Source organism: Theobroma cacao, chromosome 7 (assembly GCF_053813885.1).
Source record: "Theobroma cacao isolate CCN51 chromosome 7, ASM5381388v1, whole genome shotgun sequence".
In the NCBI taxonomy this organism is placed as follows: Eukaryota; Viridiplantae; Streptophyta; class Magnoliopsida; order Malvales; family Malvaceae; genus Theobroma; species Theobroma cacao.
The window spans coordinates 23392456-23417536 of NC_142645.1; positions in this window are offsets into that span (position 1 = coordinate 23392456).

The window sequence follows — 25081 nt, forward strand, 5'->3', positions numbered from 1 at the left end:
TTCTAGGCATGAGTGACTATAAATGATCTTTTCTTGACAATGGATGGCTTTTGCCCCATGTTTCCCAAGGCAAACAATCAATTACAATCTGTTTTAATCAAAAAATGTGAAAACAATTCAAAATAAATTCAATAATGGGATTATAAAGGCATTTAAACCGAGTAATAAGGCTTTTCTAGGCATGAGTGACTATAAATGATCTTTTCTTGACAATGGATGGCTTTCACTCCACGTTTCCCGAAGCAAACAATCAATTAGAATCTGTTTTAATCAAAAAATGTAAAAAGATTCAAAATAAATTCAATTATGGGATTATAAAAGCATTTAAAGCGAGTATTAACGCTTTTCTAGGCATGACTGACTATAAATGATCTTTTCTTGACAATGGATGGCTTTCGCTCCATGTTTCCGGAGGCAAACAATCAATTACAATCTGTTTTAATCAAAAAATTTAAAAACAATTCAAAATAAATTCAATAATGGGATTATAAAGGCATTTAAACCGAGTAATAAGGCTTTTCTAGGCATGAGTGACTATAAAATGATCTTTTCTTGACAATGGATGGCTTTCGCTCCATGTTTCCCGAGGCAAACAATCAATTACAATCTGTTTTAATCAAAAAATGTAAAAACAATTCAAAATAAATTCAATAATGGGAATATAAAGGCATTTAAACCGAGTAATAAGGCTTTTCTAGGCATGAGTGACTATAAATGATCTTTTCTTGACAATGGATGGCTTTTGCCCCATGTTTCCCAAGGCAAACAATCAATTACAATCTGTTTTAATCAAAAAATGTGAAAACAATTCAAAATAAATTCAATAATGGGATTATAAAGGCATTTAAACCGAGTAATAAGGCTTTTCTAGGCATGAGTGACTATAAATGATCTTTTCTTGACAATGGATGGCTTTCACTCCACGTTTCCCGAAGCAAACAATCAATTAGAATCTGTTTTAATCAAAAAATGTAAAAAGATTCAAAATAAATTCAATTATGGGATTATAAAAGCATTTAAAGCGAGTATTAACGCTTTTCTAGGCATGACTGACTATAAATGATCTTTTCTTGACAATGGATTGCTTTCGCTCCATGTTTCCCGAGGCAAATAATCAATTACAATCTGTTTTAATCAAAAAATGTAAAAACAATTCAAATTAAATTCAATAATGGGATTATAAAGGCATTTAAACCGAGTAATAAGGCTTTTCTAGGCATGAGTGACTATAAATGATCTTTTCTTGACAATGGATGGCTTTCGCTCCATATTTCCCGAGGCAAACAATCAATTACAATCTGTTTTAATCAAAAAATGTAAAAACAATTCAAAATAAATTAAATAATGGGATTATAAAGGCATTTAAACTCAGCAATAAGGGTTTTCTAGGCATGAGTGACTATAAATGATCTTTTCTTGACAATGGATGGCTTTCGCTCCATGTTTCCCGAGGCAAACAATCAATTACAATCTGTTTTAATCAAAAAATGTGAAAACAATTCAAAATAAATTCAATAATGGGATTATAAAGGCATTTAAACCGAGTAATAAGGCTTTTCTAGGCATGAGTGACTATAAATGATCTTTTCTTGACAATGGATGGCTTTCACTCCACGTTTCCCGAAGCAAACAATCAATTAGAATCTGTTTTAATCAAAAAATGTAAAAAGATTCAAATTAAATTCAATTATGGGATTATAAAAGCATTTAAAACGAGTATTAAGGCTTTTCTAGGCATGAGTGACTATAAATGAACTTTTCTTGACGATGGATGGCTTTCGCTCCATGTTTCCCAAGGCAAACAATCAATTACAATCTGTTTTAATCAAAAAATATAAAAACAATTCAAAATAACTTCAATAATGGGATTATAAAGGCATTTAAACCGAGTAATAAGGCTCTTCTTGGCATGAGTGGACTATAAATGATCTTTTCTTGACAATGGATAGCTTTCGCTCCATGTTTCCCGTGGCAAACAATCAATTACAATCTGTTTTAATCAAAAAATGTAAAAACAATTCAAAATAAATTCAATAATGGGATTATAAAGGCATTTAAACCGAGTAATAAGGCTTTTCTAGGCATGAGTGACTATAAATGATCTTTTCTTGACAATGGATGGCTTTCGCTCCATGTTTCCCGAGGCAAACAATCAATTACAATCTGTTTTAATCAAAAAATGTGAAAACAATTCAAAATAAATTCAATAATGGGATTATAAAGGCATTTAAACCGAGTAATAAGGCTTTTCTAGGCATGAGTGACTATAAATGATCTTTTCTTGACAATGGATGGCTTTCACTCCACGTTTCCCGAAGCAAACAATCAATTAGAATCTGTTTTAATCAAAAAATGTAAAAAGATTCAAATTAAATTCAATTATGGGATTATAAAAGCATTTAAAGCGAGTATTAAGGCTTTTCTAGGCATGACTGACTATAAATGATCTTTTCTTGACAATGGATGGCTTTCGCTCCATGTTTCCGGAGGCAAACAATCAATTACAATCTGTTTTAATCAAAAAATTTAAAAACAATTTAAAATAAATTCAATAATGGGATTATAAAGGCATTTAAACCGAGTAATAAGGCTTTTCTAGGCATGAGTGACTATAAATGATCTTTTCTTGACAATGGATGGCTTTCGCTCCATGTTTCCCGAGGCAAACAATCAATTACAATCTGTTTTAATCAAAAAATGTAAAAACAATTCAAAATAAATTCAATAATGGGAATATAAAGGCATTTAAACCGAGTAATAAGGCTTTTCTAGGCATGAGTGACTATAAATGATCTTTTCTTGACAATGGATGGCTTTTGCTCCATGTTTCCCAAGGCAAACAATCAATTACAATCTGTTTTAATCAAAAAATGTGAAAACAATTCAAAATAAATTCAATAATGGGATTATAAAGGCATTTAAACCGAGTAATAAGGCTTTTCTAGGCATGAGTGACTATAAATGATCTTTTCTTGACAATGGATGGCTTTCACTCCACGTTTCCCGAAGCAAACAATCAATTAGAATCTGTTTTAATCAAAAAATGTAAAAAGATTCAAAATAAATTCAATTATGGGATTATAAAAGCATTTAAAGCGAGTATTAACGCTTTTCTAGGCATGACTGACTATAAATGATCTTTTCTTGACAATGGATTGCTTTCGCTCCATGTTTCCCGAGGCAAATAATCAATTACAATCTGTTTTAATCAAAAAATGTAAAAACAATTCAAATTAAATTCAATAATGGGATTATAAAGGCATTTAAACCGAGTAATAAGGCTTTTCTAGGCATGAGTGACTATAAATGATCTTTTCTTGACAATGGATGGCTTTCGCTCCATATTTCCCGAGGCAAACAATCAATTACAATCTGTTTTAATCAAAAAATGTAAAAACAATTCAAAATAAATTAAATAATGGGATTATAAAGGCATTTAAACTCAGCAATAAGGGTTTTCTAGGCATGAGTGACTATAAATGATCTTTTCTTGACAATGGATGGCTTTCGCTCCATGTTTCCCGAGGCAAACAATCAATTACAATCTGTTTTAATCAAAAAATGTGAAAACAATTCAAAATAAATTCAATAATGGGATTATAAAGGCATTTAAACCGAGTAATAAGGCTTTTCTAGGCATGAGTGACTATAAATGATCTTTTCTTGACAATGGATGGCTTTCACTCCACGTTTCCCGAAGCAAACAATCAATTAGAATCTGTTTTAATCAAAAAATGTAAAAAGATTCAAATTAAATTCAATTATGGGATTATAAAAGCATTTAAAACGAGTATTAAGGCTTTTCTAGGCATGAGTGACTATAAATGAACTTTTCTTGACGATGGATGGCTTTCGCTCCATGTTTCCCAAGGCAAACAATCAATTACAATCTGTTTTAATCAAAAAATATAAAAACAATTCAAAATAACTTCAATAATGGGATTATAAAGGCATTTAAACCGAGTAATAAGGCTCTTCTTGGCATGAGTGGACTATAAATGATCTTTTCTTGACAATGGATAGCTTTCGCTCCATGTTTCCCGTGGCAAACAATCAATTACAATCTGTTTTAATCAAAAAATGTAAAAACAATTCAAAATAAATTCAATAATGGGATTATAAAGGCATTTAAACCGAGTAATAAGGCTTTTCTAGGCATGAGTGACTATAAATGATCTTTTCTTGACAATGGATGGCTTTCGCTCCATGTTTCCCGAGGCAAACAATCAATTACAATCTGTTTTAATCAAAAAATGTGAAAACAATTCAAAATAAATTCAATAATGGGATTATAAAAGCATTTAAACCGAGTAATAAGGCTTTTCTAGGCATAAGTGACTATAAATGATCTATTCTTGACAATGGATGGGTTTTGCTTCCTGTTTCTTGAGGCAAACAATCAATTACAATATGTTTTAATCAAAAAATGTAAAAACTATTCAAAATAAATTCAATAATGGGATTATAAAGGCATTTAAACCGAGTAATAAGGCTTTTCTGGGCATGAGTGATTATAAATGATCTTTTCTTGACAATGGATGGCTTTCGCTCCATGTTTCCCGAGGAAAACAATCAATTACAATCTGTTTTAGTCAAAAAAAGTGAAAACAATTCAAAATAAATTCAATAATGGGATTATAAAAGCATTTAAACCGAGTAATAAGGCTTTTCTAGGCATAAGTGACTATAAATGATCTATTCTTGACAATGGATGGGTTTTGCTCCATGTTTCCCGACGCAAACAATCAATTACAATATGTTTTAATCAAAAAATGTAAAAACAATTCAAAATAAATTCAATAATGGGATTATAAAGGCATTTAAACCGAGTAATAAGGCTTTTCTAGGCATGAGTGACTATAAATGATCTTTTCTTGACAATGGATGGCTTTCGCTCCATGTTTCCCGAGGCAAACAATCAATTACAATCTGTTTTAATCAAAAAATGTAAAAACAATTCAAAATAAATTCAATAATGGGATTATAAAGGCATTTAAACCGAGTAATAAGGCTTTTCTAGGCATGAGTGACTATAAATGATCTTTTCTTGACAATGGATGGCTTTCGCTCCATGTTTCCCGAGGCAAACAATCAATTACAATCTGTTTTAATCAAAAAATGTAAAAACAATTCAAAATAAATTCAATAATGGGATTATAAAGGCATTTAAACCGAGTAATAAGGCTTTTCTAGGCATGAGTGACTATAAATGATCTTTTCTTGACAATGGATGGCTTTCCCTCCACGTTTCCCGAAGCAAACAATCAATTAGAATCTGTTTTAATCAAAAAATGTAAAAAGATTCAAAATAAATTCAATTATGGGATTATAAAAGCATTTAAAGCGAGTATTAAGGCTTTTCTAGGCATGACTGACTATAAATGATCTTTTCTTGACAATGGATGGCTTTCGCTCCATGTTTCCCGAGGCAAATAACCAATTACAATCTGTTCTAATCAAAAAATGTAAAAACAATTCAAATTAAATTCAATAATGGGATTATAAAGGCATTTAAACCGAGTAATAAGGCTTTTCTAGGCATGAGTGACTATAAATGATCTTTTCTTGACAATGGATGGCTTTCGCTCCATATTTCCCGAGGCAAACAATCAATTACAATCTGTTTTAATCAAAAAATGTAAAAACAATTCAAAATAAATTAAATAATGGGATTATAAAGGCATTTAAACTCAGTAATAAGGGTTTTCTAGGCATGAGTGACTATAAATGATCTTTTCTTGACAATGGATGGCTTTCGCTCCATGTTTCCCAAGGCAAACAATCAATTACAATCTGTTTTAATCAAAAAATATAAAAACAATTGAAAATAACTTCAATAATGGGATTATAAAGGCATTTAAACCGAGTAATAAGGCTTTTCTTGGCATGAGTGACTATAAATGATCTTTTCTTGACAATGGATAGCTTTCGCTCCATGTTTCCCGAGGCAAACAATCAATTACAATCTGTTTTAAACAAAAAATGTAAAAACAATTAAAAATAAATTCAATAATGGGATTATAAAGGCACTTAAACCGAGTAATAATGTTTTTCTAGGCACGAGTGACTATAAATGATCTTTTCTTGACAATGGATGGCTTTCGCTCCATGTTTCCCGAGGCAAACAATCAATTACAATCTGTTTTAATCAAAAAATGTAAAAACAATTCAAAATAAATTCAATAATGGGATTATAAATGCATTTAAACCGAGTAATAAGGCTTTTCTAGGCATGAGTGAATATAAATGATCTTTTCTTGACAATGGATGGCTTTCGCTCCATGTTTCCCGAGGCAAACAATCAATTACAATCTGTTTTAATCAAAAAATGTGAAAACAATTCAAAATAAATTCAATAATGGGATTATAAAAGCATTTAAACCGAGTAATAAGGCTTTTCTAGGCATCAGTGACTATAAATGATATATTCTTGACAATGGATGGGTTTTGCTCCATGTTTCCCGAGGCAAACAATCAATTACAATGTGTTTTAATCAAAAAATGTAAAAACCATTCAAAATAAATTCAATAATGGGATTATAAAGGCATTTAAACCGAGTAATAAGGCTTTTCTAGGCATGAGTGACTATAAATGATCTTTTCTTGACAATGGATGGCTTTCGCTCCATGTTTCCCGAGGATCGCTCCATGTTTCCCAAGGCAAACAATCAATTACAATCTGTTTTAATCAAAAAATATAAAAACAATTCAAAATAACTTCAATAATGGGATTATAAAGGCATTTAAACCGAGTAATAAGGCTCTTCTTGGCATGAGTGACTATAAATGATCTTTTCTTGACAATGGATAGCTTTCGCTCCATGTTTCCCGTGGCAAACAATCAATTACAATCTGTTTTAATCAAAAAATGTAAAAACAATTCAAAATAAATTCAATAATGGGATTATAAAGGCATTTAAACCGAGTAATAAGGCTTTTCTAGGCATGAGTGACTATAAATGATCTTTTCTTGACAATGGATGGCTTTCGCTCCATGTTTCCCGAGGCAAACAATCAATTACAATCTGTTTTAATCAAAAAATGTGAAAACAATTCAAAATAAATTCAATAATGGGATTATAAAAGCATTTAAACCGAGTAATAAGGCTTTTCTAGGCATAAGTGACTATAAATGATCTATTCTTGACAATGGATGGGTTTTGCTTCCTGTTTCTTGAGGCAAACAATCAATTACAATATGTTTTAATCAAAAAATGTAAAAACTATTCAAAATAAATTCAATAATGGGATTATAAAGGCATTTAAACCGAGTAATAAGGCTTTTCTGGGCATGAGTGATTATAAATGATCTTTTCTTGACAATGGATGGCTTTCGCTCCATGTTTCCCGAGGCAAACAATCAATTACAATATGTTTTAATCAAAAAATGTGAAAACAATTCAAAATAAATTCAATAATGGGATTATAAAAGCATTTAAACCGAGTAATAAGGCTTTTCTAGGCATAAGTGACTATAAATGATCTATTCTTGACAATGGATGGGTTTTGCTCCATGTTTCCAGAGGCAAACAATCAATTACAATCTGTTTTAATCAAAAAATGTAAAAACAATTCAAAATAAATTCAATAATGGGATTATAAAGGCATTTAAACCGAGTAATAAGGCTTTTCTAGGCATGAGTGACTATAAATGATCGTTTCTTGACAATGGATGGCTTTCGCTCCATGTTTCCCGAGGCAAACAATCAATTACAATCTGTTTTAATCAAAAAATGTAAAAACAATTCAAAATAAATTCAATAATGGGAATATAAAGGCATTTAAACCGAGTAATAAGGCTTTTCTAGGCATGAGTGACTATAAATGATCTTTTCTTGACAATGGATGGCTTTCGCTCCATGTTTCCCGAGGCAAACAATCAATTACAATCTGTTTTAATCAAAAAATGTAAAAACAATTCAAAATAAATTCAATAATGGGATTATAAAGGCATTTAAACCGAGTAATAAGGCTTTTCTAGGCATGAGTGACTATAAATGATCTTTTCTTGACAATGGATGGCTTTCCCTCCACGTTTCCCGAAGCAAACAATCAATTAGAATCTGTTTTAATTAAAAAATGTAAAAAGATTCAAAATAAATTCAATTATGGGATTATAAAAGCATTTAAAGCGAGTATTAAGGCTTTTCTAGGCATGACTGACTATAAATGATCTTTTCTTGACAATGGATGGCTTTCGCTCCATGTTTCCCGAGGCAAATAATCAATTACAATCTGTTCTAATCAAAAAATGTAAAAACAATTCAAATTAAATTCAATAATGGGATTATAAAGGCATTTAAACCGAGTAATAAGGCTTTTCTAGGCATGAGTGACTATAAATGATCTTTTCTTGACAATGGATGGCTTTCGCTCCATATTTCCCGAGGCAAACAATCAATTACAATCTGTTTTAATCAAAAAATGTAAAAACAATTCAAAATAAATTAAATAATGGGATTATAAAGGCATTTAAACTCAGTAATAAGGGTTTTCTAGGCATGAGTGACTATAAATGATCTTTTCTTGACAATGGATGGCTTTCGCTCCATGTTTCCCAAGGCAAACAATCAATTACAATCTGTTTTAATCAAAAAATGTAAAAACAATTCAAAATAAATTCAATAATGGGATTATAAAGGCATTTAAACCGAGTAATAAGGCTTTTCTAGGCATGAGTGACTATAAATGATCTTTTCTTGACAATGGATGGCTTTCGCTCCATGTTTCCCGAGGCAAACAATCAATTACAATCTGTTTTAATCAAAAAATGTGAAAACAATTCAAAATAAATTCAATAATGGGATTATAAAAGCATTTAAACCGAGTAATAAGGCTTTTCTAGGCATAAGTGACTATAAATGATCTATTCTTGACAATGGATGGGTTTTGCTCCATGTTTCCCGACGCAAACAATCAATTACAATATGTTTTAATCAAAAAATGTAAAAACAATTCAAAATAAATTCAATAATGGGATTATAAAGGCATTTAAACCGAGTAATAAGGCTTTTCTAGGCATGAGTGACTATAAATGATCTTTTCTTGACAATGGATGGCTTTCGCTCCATGTTTCCCGAGGCAAACAATCAATTACAATATGTTTTAATCAAAAAATGTGAAAACAATTCAAAATAAATTCAATAATGGGATTATAAAAGCATTTAAACCGAGTAATAAGGCTTTTCTAGGCATAAGTGACTATAAATGATCTATTCTTGACAATGGATGGGTTTTGCTCCATGTTTCCAGAGGCAAACAATCAATTACAATCTGTTTTAATCAAAAAATGTAAAAACAATTCAAAATAAATTCAATAATGGGATTATAAAGGCATTTAAACCGAGTAATAAGGCTTTTCTAGGCATGAGTGACTATAAATGATCTTTTCTTGACAATGGATGGCTTTCGCTCCATGTTTCCCGAGGCAAACAATCAATTACAATCTGTTTTAATCAAAAAATGTAAAAACAATTCAAAATAAATTCAATAATGGGAATATAAAGGCATTTAAACCGAGTAATAAGGCTTTTCTAGGCATGAGTGACTATAAATGATCTTTTCTTGACAATGGATGGCTTTCGCTCCATGTTTCCCGAGGCAAACAATCAATTACAATCTGTTTTAATCAAAAAATGTAAAAACAATTCAAAATAAATTCAATAATGGGATTATAAAGGCATTTAAACCGAGTAATAAGGCTTTTCTAGGCATGAGTGACTATAAATGATCTTTTCTTGACAATGGATGGCTTTCCCTCCACGTTTCCCGAAGCAAACAATCAATTAGAATCTGTTTTAATTAAAAAATGTAAAAAGATTCAAAATAAATTCAATTATGGGATTATAAAAGCATTTAAAGCGAGTATTAAGGCTTTTCTAGGCATGACTGACTATAAATGATCTTTTCTTGACAATGGATGGCTTTCGCTCCATGTTTCCCGAGGCAAATAATCAATTACAATCTGTTCTAATCAAAAAATGTAAAAACAATTCAAATTAAATTCAATAATGGGATTATAAAGGCATTTAAACCGAGTAATAAGGCTTTTCTAGGCATGAGTGACTATAAATGATCTTTTCTTGACAATGGATGGCTTTCGCTCCATATTTCCCGAGGCAAACAATCAATTACAATCTGTTTTAATCAAAAAATGTAAAAACAATTCAAAATAAATTAAATAATGGGATTATAAAGGCATTTAAACTCAGTAATAAGGGTTTTCTAGGCATGAGTGACTATAAATGATCTTTTCTTGACAATGGATGGCTTTCGCTCCATGTTTCCCAAGGCAAACAATCAATTACAATCTGTTTTAATCAAAAAATATAAAAACAATTGAAAATAACTTCAATAATGGGATTATAAAGGCATTTAAACCGAGTAATAAGGCTTTTCTTGGCATGAGTGACTATAAATGATCTTTTCTTGACAATGGATAGCTTTCGCTCCATGTTTCCCGAGGCAAACAATCAATTACAATCTGTTTTAAACAAAAAATGTAAAAACAATTAAAAATAAATTCAATAATGGGATTATAAAGGCATTTAAACCGAGTAATAATGTTTTTCTAGGCACGAGTGACTATAAATGATCTTTTCTTGACAATGGATGGCTTTCGCTCCATGTTTCCCGAGGCAAACAATCAATTACAATCTGTTTTAATCAAAAAATGTGAAAACAATTCAAAATAAATTCAATAATGGGATTATAAAAGCATTTAAACCGAGTAATAAGGCTTTTCTAGGCATCAGTGACTATAAATGATCTATTCTTGACAATGGATGGGTTTTGCTCCATGTTTCCCGAGGCAAACAATCAATTACAATCTGTTTTAATCAAAAAATGTAAAAACAATTCAAAATAAATTCAATAATGGGATTATAAAGGCATTTAAACCGAGTAATAAGGCTTTTCTAGGCATGAGTGACTATAAATGATCTTTTCTTGACAATGGATGGCTTTCGCTCCATGTTTCCCGAGGCAAACAATCAATTACAATCTGTTTTAATCAAAAAATGTAAAAACAATTCAAAATAAATTCAATAATGGGATTATAAAGGCATTTAAACCGAGTAATAAGGCTTTTCTAGGCATGAGTGACTATAAATGATCTTTTCTTGACAATGGATGGCTTTCGCTCCATGTTTCCCGAGGCAAACAATCAATTACAATCTGTTTTAATCAAAAAATGTAAAAACAATTCAAAATAAATTCAATAATGGGATTATAAAGGCATTTAAACCGAGTAATAAGGCTTTTCTACGCATGAGTGACTATAAATGATCTTTTCTTGACAATGGATGGCTTTCACTCCACGTTTCCCGAAGCAAACAATCAATTAGAATCTGTTTTAATCAAAAAATGTAAAAAGATTCAAATTAAATTCAATTATGGGATTATAAAAGCATTTAAAGCGAGTATTAAGGCTTTTCTAGGCATGACTGACTATAAATGATCTTTTCTTGACAATGGATGGCTTTCGCTCCATGTTTCCCGAGGCAAACAATCAATTACAATCTGTTTTAATCAAAAAATGTAAAAACAATTCAAAATAAATTCAATAATGGGATTATAAAGGCATTTAAACCGAGTAATAAGGCTTTTCTAGGCATGAGTGACTATAAATGATCTTTTCTTGACAATGGATGGCTTTCGCTCCATGTTTCCCGAGGTAAACAATCAATTACAATCTGTTTTAATCAAAAAATGTAAAAACAATTCAAAATAAATTCAATAATGGGAATATAAAGGCATTTAAACCGAGTAATAAGGCTTTTCTAGGCATGAGTGACTATAAATGATCTTTTCTTGACAATGGATGGCTTTCGCTCCATGTTTCCCAAGGCAAACAATCAATTACAATCTGTTTTAATCAAAAAATGTGAAAACAATTCAAAATAAATTCAATAATGGGATTATAAAGGCATTTAAACCGAGTAATAAGGCTTTTCTAGGCATGAGTGACTATAAATGATCTTTTCTTTACAATGGATGGCTTTCACTCCACGTTTCCCGAAGCAAACAATCAATTAGAATCTGTTTTAATCAAAAAATGTAAAAAGATTCAAAATAAATTCAATTATGGGATTATAAAAGCATTTAAAGCGAGTATTAAGGCTTTTCTAGGCATGACTGACTATAAATGATCTTTTCTTGACAATGGATGGCTTTCGCTCCATGTTTCCCGAGGCAAATAATCAATTACAATCTGTTTTAATCAAAAAATGTAAAAACAATTCAAATTAAATTCAATAATGGGATTATAAAGGCATTTAAACCGAGTAATAAGGCTTTTCTAGGCATGAGTGACTATAAATGATCTTTTCTTGACAATGGATGGCTTTCGCTCCATATTTCCCGAGGCAAACAATCAATTACAATCTGTTTTAATCAAAAAATGTAAAAACAATTCAAAATAAATTAAATAATGGGATTATAAAGGCATTTAAACTCAGTAATAAGGGTCTTCTAGGCATGAGTGACTATAAATGATCTTTTCTTGACAATGGATGGCTTTCGCTCCATGTTTCCCAAGGCAAACAATCAATTACAATCTGTTTTAATCAAAAAATATAAAAACAATTGAAAATAACTTCAATAATGGGATTATAAAGGCATTTAAACCGAGTAATAAGGCTTTTCTTGGCATGAGTGACTATAAATGATCTTTTCTTGACAATGGATAGCTTTCGCTCCATGTTTCCCGAGGCAAACAATCAATTACAATCTGTTTTAATCAAAAAATGTGAAAACAATTCAAAATAAATTCAATAATGGGATTATAAAAGCATTTAAACCGAGTAATAAGGCTTTTCTAGGCATAAGTGACTATAAATGATCTATTCTTGACAATGGATGGCTTTTGCTCATGTTTCCCAAGGCAAACAATCAATTACAATATGTTTTAATCAAAAAATGTAAAAAAATTCAAAATAAATTCAATAATGGGATTATAAAGGCATTTAAACCGAGTAATAAGGCTTTTCTAGGCATGAGTGACTATAAATGATCTTTTCTTGACAATGGATGGCTTTCACTCCACGTTTCCCTAGGCAAACAATCAATTAGACTCTGTTTTAATCAAAAAATGTAAAAAGATTCAAATTAAATTCAATTATGGGATTATAAAAGCATTTAAAACGAGTATTAAGGCTTTTCTAGGCATGAGTGACTATAAATGATCTTTTCTTGACAATGGATGGCTTTCACTCCACGTTTCCCGAAGCAAACAATCAATTAGAATCTGTTTTAATCAAAAAATGTAAAAAGATTCAAATTAAATTCAATTATGGGATTATAAAAGCATTTAAAACGAGTATTAAGGCTTTTCTAGGCATGAGTGACTATAAATGAACTTTTCTTGACGATGGATGGCTTTCGCTCCATGTTTCCCAAGGCAAACAATCAATTACAATCTGTTTTAATCAAAAAATATAAAAACAATTCAAAATAACTTCAATAATGGGATTATAAAGGCATTTAAACCGAGTAATAAGGCTCTTCTTGGCATGAGTGACTATAAATGATCTTTTCTTGACAATGGATAGCTTTCGCTCCATGTATCCCGTGGCAAACAATCAATTACAATCTGTTTTAATCAAAAAATGTAAAAACAATTCAAAATAAATTCAATAATGGGATTATAAAGGCATTTAAACCGAGTAATAAGGCTTTTCTAGGCATGAGTGACTATAAATGATCTTTTCTTGACAATGGATGGCTTTCGCTCCATGTTTCCCGAGGCAAACAATCAATTACAATCTGTTTTAATCAAAAAATGTGAAAACAATTCAAAATAAATTCAATAATGGGATTATAAAAGCATTTAAACCGAGTAATAAGGCTTTTCTAGGCATAAGTGACTATAAATGATCTATTCTTGACAATGGATGGGTTTTGCTTCCTGTTTCTTGAGGCAAACAATCAATTACAATATGTTTTAATCAAAAAATGTAAAAACTATTCAAAATAAATTCAATAATGGGATTATAAAGGCATTTAAACCGAGTAATAAGGCTTTTCTGGGCATGAGTGATTATAAATGATCTTTTCTTGACAATGGATGGCTTTCGCTCCATGTTTCCCGAGGAAAACAATCAATTACAATCTGTTTTAGTCAAAAAATGTGAAAACAATTCAAAATAAATTCAATAATGGGATTATAAAAGCATTTAAACCGAGTAATAAGGCTTTTCTAGGCATAAGTGACTATAAATGATCTATTCTTGACAATGGATGGGTTTTGCTCCATGTTTCCCGACGCAAACAATCAATTACAATATGTTTTAATCAAAAAATGTAAAAACAATTCAAAATAAATTCAATAATGGGATTATAAAGGCATTTAAACCGAGTAATAAGGCTTTTCTAGGCATGAGTGACTATAAATGATCTTTTCTTGACAATGGATGGCTTTCGCTCGATGTTTCCCGAGGCAAACAATCAATTACAATATGTTTTAATCAAAAAATGTGAAAACAATTCAAAATAAATTCAATAATGGGATTATAAAAGCATTTAAACCGAGTAATAAGGCTTTTCTAGGCATAAGTGACTATAAATGATCTATTCTTGACAATGGATGGGTTTTGCTCCATGTTTCCAGAGGCAAACAATCAATTACAATATGTTTTAATCAAAAAATGTAAAAACAATTCAAAATAAATTCAATAATGGGATTATAAAGGCATTTAAACCGAGTAATAAGGCTTTTCTAGGCATGAGTGACTATAAATGATCTATTCTTGACAATGGATGGGTTTTGCTCCATGTTTCCCGACGCAAACAATCAATTACAATATGTTTTAATCAAAAAATGTAAAAACAATTCAAAATAAATTCAATAATGGGATTATAAAGGCATTTAAACCGAGTAATAAGGCTTTTCTAGGCATGAGTGACTATAAATGATCTTTTCTTGACAATGGATGGCTTTCGCTCGATGTTTCCCGAGGCAAACAATCAATTACAATATGTTTTAATCAAAAAATGTGAAAACAATTCAAAATAAATTCAATAATGGGATTATAAAAGCATTTAAACCGAGTAATAAGGCTTTTCTAGGCATCAGTGACTATAAATGATATATTCTTGACAATGGATGGGTTTTGCTCCATGTTTCCCGAGGCAAACAATCAATTACAATGTGTTTTAATCAAAAAATGTAAAAACCATTCAAAATAAATTCAATAATGGGATTATAAAGGCATTTAAACCGAGTAATAAGGCTTTTCTAGGCATGAGTGACTATAAATGATCTTTTCTTGACAATGGATGGCTTTCGCTCCATGTTTCCCGAGGATCGCTCCATGTTTCCCAAGGCAAACAATCAATTACAATCTGTTTTAATCAAAAAATATAAAAACAATTGAAAATAACTTCAATAATGGGATTATAAAGGCATTTAAACCGAGTAATAAGGCTTTTCTTGGCATGAGTGACTATAAATGATCTTTTCTTGACAATGGATAGCTTTCGCTCCATGTTTCCCGAGGCAAACAATCAATTACAATCTGTTTTAATCAAAAAATGTGAAAACAATTCAAAATAAATTCAATAATGGGATTATAAAAGCATTTAAACCGAGTAATAAGGCTTTTCTAGGCATAAGTGACTATAAATGATCTATTCTTGACAATGGATGGCTTTTGCTCATGTTTCCCAAGGCAAACAATCAATTACAATATGTTTTAATCAAAAAATGTAAAAAAATTCAAAATAAATTCAATAATGGGATTATAAAGGCATTTAAACCGAGTAATAAGGCTTTTCTAGGCATGAGTGACTATAAATGATCTTTTCTTGACAATGGATGGCTTTCACTCCACGTTTCCCTAGGCAAACAATCAATTAGACTCTGTTTTAATCAAAAAATGTAAAAAGATTCAAATTAAATTCAATTATGGGATTATAAAAGCATTTAAAACGAGTATTAAGGCTTTTCTAGGCATGAGTGACTATAAATGATCTTTTCTTGACAATGGATGGCTTTCACTCCACGTTTCCCGAAGCAAACAATCAATTAGAATCTGTTTTAATCAAAAAATGTAAAAAGATTCAAATTAAATTCAATTATGGGATTATAAAAGCATTTAAAACGAGTATTAAGGCTTTTCTAGGCATGAGTGACTATAAATGAACTTTTCTTGACGATGGATGGCTTTCGCTCCATGTTTCCCAAGGCAAACAATCAATTACAATCTGTTTTAATCAAAAAATATAAAAACAATTCAAAATAACTTCAATAATGGGATTATAAAGGCATTTAAACCGAGTAATAAGGCTCTTCTTGGCATGAGTGACTATAAATGATCTTTTCTTGACAATGGATAGCTTTCGCTCCATGTATCCCGTGGCAAACAATCAATTACAATCTGTTTTAATCAAAAAATGTAAAAACAATTCAAAATAAATTCAATAATGGGATTATAAAGGCATTTAAACCGAGTAATAAGGCTTTTCTAGGCATGAGTGACTATAAATGATCTTTTCTTGACAATGGATGGCTTTCGCTCCATGTTTCCCGAGGCAAACAATCAATTACAATCTGTTTTAATCAAAAAATGTGAAAACAATTCAAAATAAATTCAATAATGGGATTATAAAAGCATTTAAACCGAGTAATAAGGCTTTTCTAGGCATAAGTGACTATAAATGATCTATTCTTGACAATGGATGGGTTTTGCTTCCTGTTTCTTGAGGCAAACAATCAATTACAATATGTTTTAATCAAAAAATGTAAAAACTATTCAAAATAAATTCAATAATGGGATTATAAAGGCATTTAAACCGAGTAATAAGGCTTTTCTGGGCATGAGTGATTATAAATGATCTTTTCTTGACAATGGATGGCTTTCGCTCCATGTTTCCCGAGGAAAACAATCAATTACAATCTGTTTTAGTCAAAAAATGTGAAAACAATTCAAAATAAATTCAATAATGGGATTATAAAAGCATTTAAACCGAGTAATAAGGCTTTTCTAGGCATAAGTGACTATAAATGATCTATTCTTGACAATGGATGGGTTTTGCTCCATGTTTCCCGACGCAAACAATCAATTACAATATGTTTTAATCAAAAAATGTAAAAACAATTCAAAATAAATTCAATAATGGGATTATAAAGGCATTTAAACCGAGTAATAAGGCTTTTCTAGGCATGAGTGACTATAAATGATCTTTTCTTGACAATGGATGGCTTTCGCTCGATGTTTCCCGAGGCAAACAATCAATTACAATATGTTTTAATCAAAAAATGTGAAAACAATTCAAAATAAATTCAATAATGGGATTATAAAAGCATTTAAACCGAGTAATAAGGCTTTTCTAGGCATAAGTGACTATAAATGATCTATTCTTGACAATGGATGGGTTTTGCTCCATGTTTCCAGAGGCAAACAATCAATTACAATATGTTTTAATCAAAAAATGTAAAAACAATTCAAAATAAATTCAATAATGGGATTATAAAGGCATTTAAACCGAGTAATAAGGCTTTTCTAGGCATGAGTGACTATAAATGATCTATTCTTGACAATGGATGGGTTTTGCTCCATGTTTCCCGACGCAAACAATCAATTACAATATGTTTTAATCAAAAAATGTAAAAACAATTCAAAATAAATTCAATAATGGGATTATAAAGGCATTTAAACCGAGTAATAAGGCTTTTCTAGGCATGAGTGACTATAAATGATCTTTTCTTGACAATGGATGGCTTTCGCTCGATGTTTCCCGAGGCAAACAATCAATTACAATATGTTTTAATCAAAAAATGTGAAAACAATTCAAAATAAATTCAATAATGGGATTATAAAAGCATTTAAACCGAGTAATAAGGCTTTTCTAGGCATCAGTGACTATAAATGATATATTCTTGACAATGGATGGGTTTTGCTCCATGTTTCCCGAGGCAAACAATCAATTACAATGTGTTTTAATCAAAAAATGTAAAAACCATTCAAAATAAATTCAATAATGGGATTATAAAGGCATTTAAACCGAGTAATAAGGCTTTTCTAGGCATGAGTGACTATAAATGATCTTTTCTTGACAATGGATGGCTTTCGCTCCATGTTTCCCGAGGATCGCTCCATGTTTCCCAAGGCAAACAATCAATTACAATCTGTTTTAATCAAAAAATATAAAAACAATTCAAAATAACTTCAATAATGGGATTATAAAGGCATTTAAACCGAGTAATAAGGCTCTTCTTGGCATGAGTGACTATAAATGATCTTTTCTTGACAATGGATAGCTTTCGCTCCATGTATCCCGTGGCAAACAATCAATTACAATCTGTTTTAATCAAAAAATGTAAAAACAATTCAAAATAAATTCAATAATGGGATTATAAAGGTATTTAAACCGAGTAATAAGGCTTTTCTAGGCATGAGTGACTATAAATGATCTTTTCTTGACAATGGATGGCTTTCGCTCCATGTTTCCCGAGGCAAACAATCAATTACAATCTGTTTTAATCAAAAAATGTGAAAACAATTCAAAATAAATTCAATAATGGGATTATAAAAGCATTTAAACCGAGTAATAAGGCTTTTCTAGGCATAAGTGACTATAAATGATCTATTCTTGACAATGGATGGGTTTTGCTTCCTGTTTCTTGAGGCAAACAATCAATTACAATATGTTTTAATCAAAAAATGTAAAAACTATTCAAAATAAATTCAATAATGGGATTATAAAGGCATTTAAACCGAGTAATAAGGCTTTTCTGGGCATGAGTGATTATAAATGATCTTTTCTTGACAATGGATGGCTTTCGCTCCATGTTTCCCGAGGAAAACAATCAATTACAATCTGTTTTAGTCAAAAAATGTGAAAACAATTCAAAATAAATTCAATAATGGGATTATAAAAGCATTTAAACCGAGTAATAAGGCTTTTCTAGGCATAAGTGACTATAAATGATCTATTCTTGACAATGGATGGGTTTTGCTCCATGTTTCCCGACGCAAACAATCAATTACAATATGTTTTAATCAAAAAATGTAAAAACAATTCAAAATAAATTCAATAATGGGATTATAAAGGCATTTAAACCGAGTAATAAGGCTTTTCTAGGCATGAGTGACTATAAATGATCTTTTCTTGACAATGGATGGCTTTCGCTCGATGTTTCCCGAGGCAAACAATCAATTACAATATGTTTTAATCAAAAAATGTGAAAACAATTCAAAATAAATTCAATAATGGGATTATAAAAGCATTTAAACCGAGTAATAAGGCTTTTCTAGGCATAAGTGACTATAAATGATCTATTCTTGACAATGGATGGGTTTTGCTCCATGTTTCCAGAGGCAAACAATCAATTACAATATGTTTTAATCAAAAAATGTAAAAACAATTCAAAATAAATTCAATAATGGGATTATAAAGGCATTTAAACCGAGTAATAAGGCTTTTCTAGGCATGAGTGACTATAAATGATCTTTTCTTGACAATGGATGGCTTTCGCTCCATGTTTCCCGAGGCAAACAATCAATTACAATCTGTTTTAATCAAAAAATGTAAAAACAATTCAAAATAAATTCAATAATGGGAATATAAAGGCATTTAAACCGAGTAATAAGGCTTTTCTAGGCATGAGTGACTATAAATGATCTTTTCTTGACAATGGATGGCTTTCGCTCCATGTTTCCCGAGGCAAACAATCAATTACAATCTGTTTTAATCAAAAAATGTAAAAACAATTCAAAAGAAATTCAATAATGGGATTATAAAGGCATTTAAACCGAGTAATAAGGCTTTTCTAGGCATGAGTGACTATAAATGATCTTTTCTTGACAATGGATGGCTTTCCCTCCACGTTTCCCGAAGCAAACAATCAATTAGAATCTGTTTTAATTAAAAAATGTAAAAAGATTCAAAATAAATTCAATTATGGGATTATAAAAGCATTTAAAGCGAGTATTAAGGCTTTTCTAGGCATGACTGACTATAAATGATCTTTTCTTGACAATGGATGGCTTTCGCTCCATGTTTCCCGAGGCAAATAATCAATTACAATCTGTTCTAATCAAAAAATGTAAAAACAATTCAAATTAAATTCAATAATGGGATTATAAAGGCATTTAAACCGAGTAATAAGGCTTTTCTAGGCATGAGTGACTATAAATGATCTTTTCTTGACAATGGATGGCTTTCGCTCCATATTTCCCGAGGCAAACAATCAATTACAATCTGTTTTAATCAAAAAATGTAAAAACAATTCAAAATAAATTAAATAATGGGATTATAAAGGCATTTAAACTCAGTAATAAGGGTTTTCTAGGCATGAGTGACTATAAATGATCTTTTCTTGACAATGGATGGCTTTCGCTCCATGTTTCCCAAGGCAAACAATCAATTACAATCTGTTTTAATCAAAAAATATAAAAACAATTGAAAATAACTTCAATAATGGGATTATAAAGGCATTTAAACCGAGTAATAAGGCTTTTCTTGGCATGAGTGACTATAAATGATCTTTTCTTGACAATGGATAGCTTTCGCTCCATGTTTCCCGAGGCAAACAATCAATTACAATCTGTTTTAAACAAAAAATGTAAAAACAATTAAAAATAAATTCAATAATGGGATTATAAAGGCATTTAAACCGAGTAATAATGTTTTTCTAGGCACGAGTGACTATAAATGATCTTTTCTTGACAATGGATGGCTTTCGCTCCATGTTTCCCGAGGCAAACAATCAATTACAATCTGTTTTAATCAAAAAATGTGAAAACAATTCAAAATAAATTCAATAATGGGATTATAAAAGCATTTAAACCGAGTAATAAGGCTTTTCTAGGCATAAGTGACTATAAATTATCTATTCTTGACAATGGATGGGTTTTGCTCCCTGTTTCTTGAGGCAAACAATCAATTACAATATGTTTTAATCAAAAAATGTAAAAACAATTCAAAATAAATTCAATAATGGGATTATAAATGCATTTAAACCGAGTAATAACGCTTTTCTAGGCATGAGTGAATATAAATGATCTTTTCTTGACAATGGATGGCTTTCGCTCCATGTTTCCCGAGGCAAACAATCAATTACAATCTGTTTTAATCAAAAAATGTGAAAACAATTCAAAATAAATTCAATAATGGGATTATAAAAGCATTTAAACCGAGTAATAAGGCTTTTCTAGGCATCAGTGACTATAAATGATCTATTCTTGACAATGGATGGGTTTTGCTCCATGTTTCCCGAGGCAAACAATCAATTACAATGTGTTTTAATCAAAAAATGTAAAAACAATTCAAAATAAATTCAATAATGGGATTATAAAGGCATTTAAACCGAGTAATAAGGCTTTTCTAGGCATGAGTGAATATAAATGATCTTTTCTTGACAATGGATGGCTTTCGCTCCATGTTTCCCGAGGCAAACAATCAATTACAATATGTTTTAATCAAAAAATGTAAAAACAATTCAAAATAAATTCAATAATGGGATTATAAATGCATTTAAACCGAGTAATAAGGCTTTTCTAGACATGAGTGAATATAAATGATCTTTTCTTGACAATGGATGGCTTTCGCTCCATGTTTCCCGAGGCAAACAATCAATTACAATCTGTTTTAATCAAAAAATGTGAAAACAATTCAAAATAAATTCAATAATGGGATTATAAAAGCATTTAAACCGAGTAATAAGGCTTTTCTAGGCATCAGTGACTATAAATGATCTATTCTTGACAATGGATGGGTTTTGCTCCATGTTTCCCGAGGCAAACAATCAATTACAATGTGTTTTAATCAAAAAATGTAAAAACAATTCAAAATAAATTCAATAATGGGATTATAAAGGCATTTAAACCGAGTAATAAGGCTTTTCTAGGCATGAGTGACTATAAATGATCTTTTCTTGACAATGGATGGCTTTCGCTCCATGTTTCCCGAGGCAAACAATCAATTACAATCTGTTTTAATCAAAAAATGTAAAAACAATTCAAAATAAATTCAATAATGGGATTATAAAGGCATTTAAACCGAGTAATAAGGCTTTTCTAGGCATGAGTGACTATAAATGATCTTTTCTTGACAATGGATGGCTTTCGCTCCATGTTTCCCGAGGCAAACAATCAATTACAATCTGTTTTAATCAAAAAATGTAAAAACAATTCAAAATAAATTCAATAATGGGATTATAAAGGCATTTAAACCGAGTAATAAGGCTTTTCTACGCATGAGTGACTATAAATGATCTTTTCTTGACAATGGATGGCTTTCACTCCACGTTTCCCGAAGCAAACAATCAATTAGAATCTGTTTTAATCAAAAAATGTAAAAAGATTCAAATTAAATTCAATTATGGGATTATAAAAGCATTTAAAGCGAGTATTAAGGCTTTTCTAGGCATGACTGACTATAAATGATCTTTTCTTGACAATGGATGGCTTTCGCTCCATGTTTCCCGAGGCAAACAATCAATTACAATCTGTTTTAATCAAAAAATGTAAAAACAATTCAAAATAAATTCAATAATGGGATTATAAAGGCATTTAAACCGAGTAATAAGGCTTTTCTAGGCATGAGTGACTATAAATGATCTTTTCTTGACAATGGATGGCTTTCGCTCCATGTTTCCCGAGGTAAACAATCAATTACAATCTGTTTTAATCAAAAAATGTAAAAACAATTCAAAATAAATTCAATAATGGGAATATAAAGGCATTTAAACCGAGTAATAAGGCTTTTCTAGGCATGAGTGACTATAAATGATCTTTTCTTGACAATGGATGGCTTTCGCTCCATGTTTCCCAAGGCAAACAATCAATTACAATCTGTTTTAATCAAAAAATGTGAAAACAATTCAAAATAAATTCAATAATGGGATTATAAAGGCATTTAAACCGAGTAATAAGGCTTTTCTAGGCATGAGTGACTATAAATGATCTTTTCTTTACAATGGATGGCTTTCACTCCACGTTTCCCGAAGCAAACAATCAATTAGAATCTGTTTTAATCAAAAAATGTAAAAAGATTCAAAATAAATTCAATTATGGGATTATAAAAGCATTTAAAGCGAGTATTAAGGCTTTTCTAGGCATGACTGACTATAAATGATCTTTTCTTGACAATGGATGGCTTTCGCTCCATGTTTCCCGAGGCAAATAATCAATTACAATCTGTTTTAATCAAAAAATGTAAAAACAATTCAAATTAAATTCAATAATGGGATTATAAAGTCATTTAAACCGAGTAATAAGGCTTTTCTAGGCATGAGTGACTATAAATGATCTTTTCTTGACAATGGATGGCTTTCGCTCCATATTTCCCGAGGCAAACAATCAATTACAATCTGTTTTAATCAAAAAATGTAAAAACAATTCAAAATAAATTAAATAATGGGATTATAAAGGCATTTAAACTCAGTAATAAGGGTCTTCTAGGCATGAGTGACTATAAATGATCTTTTCTTGACAATGGATGGCTTTCGCTCCATGTTTCCCAAGGCAAACAATCAATTACAATCTGTTTTAATCAAAAAATATAAAAACAATTGAAAATAACTTCAATAATGGGATTATAAAGGCATTTAAACCGAGTAATAAGGCTTTTCTTGGCATGAGTGACTATAAATGATCTTTTCTTGACAATGGATAGCTTTCGCTCCATGTTTCCCGAGGCAAACAATCAATTACAATCTGTTTTAATCAAAAAATGTGAAAACAATTCAAAATAAATTCAATAATGGGATTATAAAAGCATTTAAACCGAGTAATAAGGCTTTTCTAGGCATAAGTGACTATAAATGATCTATTCTTGACAATGGATGGCTTTTGCTCATGTTTCCCAAGGCAAACAATCAATTACAATATGTTTTAATCAAAAAATGTAAAAAAATTCAAAATAAATTCAATAATGGGATTATAAAGGCATTTAAACCGAGTAATAAGGCTTTTCTAGGCATGAGTGACTATAAATGATCTTTTCTTGACAATGGATGGCTTTCACTCCACGTTTCCCTAGGCAAACAATCAATTAGAATCTGTTTTAATCAAAAAATGTAAAAAGATTCAAATTAAATTCAATTATGGGATTATAAAAGCATTTAAAACGAGTATTAAGGCTTTTCTAGGCATGAGTGACTATAAATGATCTTTTCTTGACAATGGATGGCTTTCACTCCACGTTTCCCGAGGCAAACAATCAATTAGAATCTGTTTTAATCAAAAAATGTAAAAAGATTCAAATTAAATTCAATTATGGGATTATAAAAGCATTTAAAACGAGTATTAAGGCTTTTCTAGGCATGAGTGACTATAAATGAACTTTTCTTGACGATGGATGGCTTTCGCTCCATGTTTCCCAAGGCAAACAATCAATTACAATCTGTTTTAATCAAAAAATATAAAAACAATTCAAAATAACTTCAATAATGGGATTATAAAGGCATTTAAACCGAGTAATAAGGCTCTTCTTGGCATGAGTGACTATAAATGATCTTTTCTTGACAATGGATAGCTTTCGCTCCATGTATCCCGTGGCAAACAATCAATTACAATCTGTTTTAATCAAAAAATGTGAAAACAATTCAAAATAAATTCAATTATGGGATTATAAAAGCATTTAAAGCGAGTATTAAGGCTTTTCTAGGCATGACTGACTATAAATGATCTTTTCTTGACAATGGATGGCTTTCGCTCCATGTTTCCCGAGGCAAATAATCAATTACAATCTGTTCTAATCAAAAAATGTAAAAACAATTCAAATTAAATTCAATAATGGGATTATAAAGGCATTTAAACCGAGTAATAAGGCTTTTCTAGGCATGAGTGACTATAAATGATCTTTTCTTGACAATGGATGGCTTTCGCTCCATATTTCCCGAGGCAAACAATCAATTACAATCTGTTTTAATCAAAAAATGTAAAAACAATTCAAAATAAATTAAATAATGGGATTATAAAGGCATTTAAACTCAGTAATAAGGGTTTTCTAGGCATGAGTGACTATAAATGATCTTTTCTTGACAATGGATGGCTTTCGCTCCATGTTTCCCAAGGCAAACAATCAATTACAATCTGTTTTAATCAAAAAATATAAAAACAATTGAAAATAACTT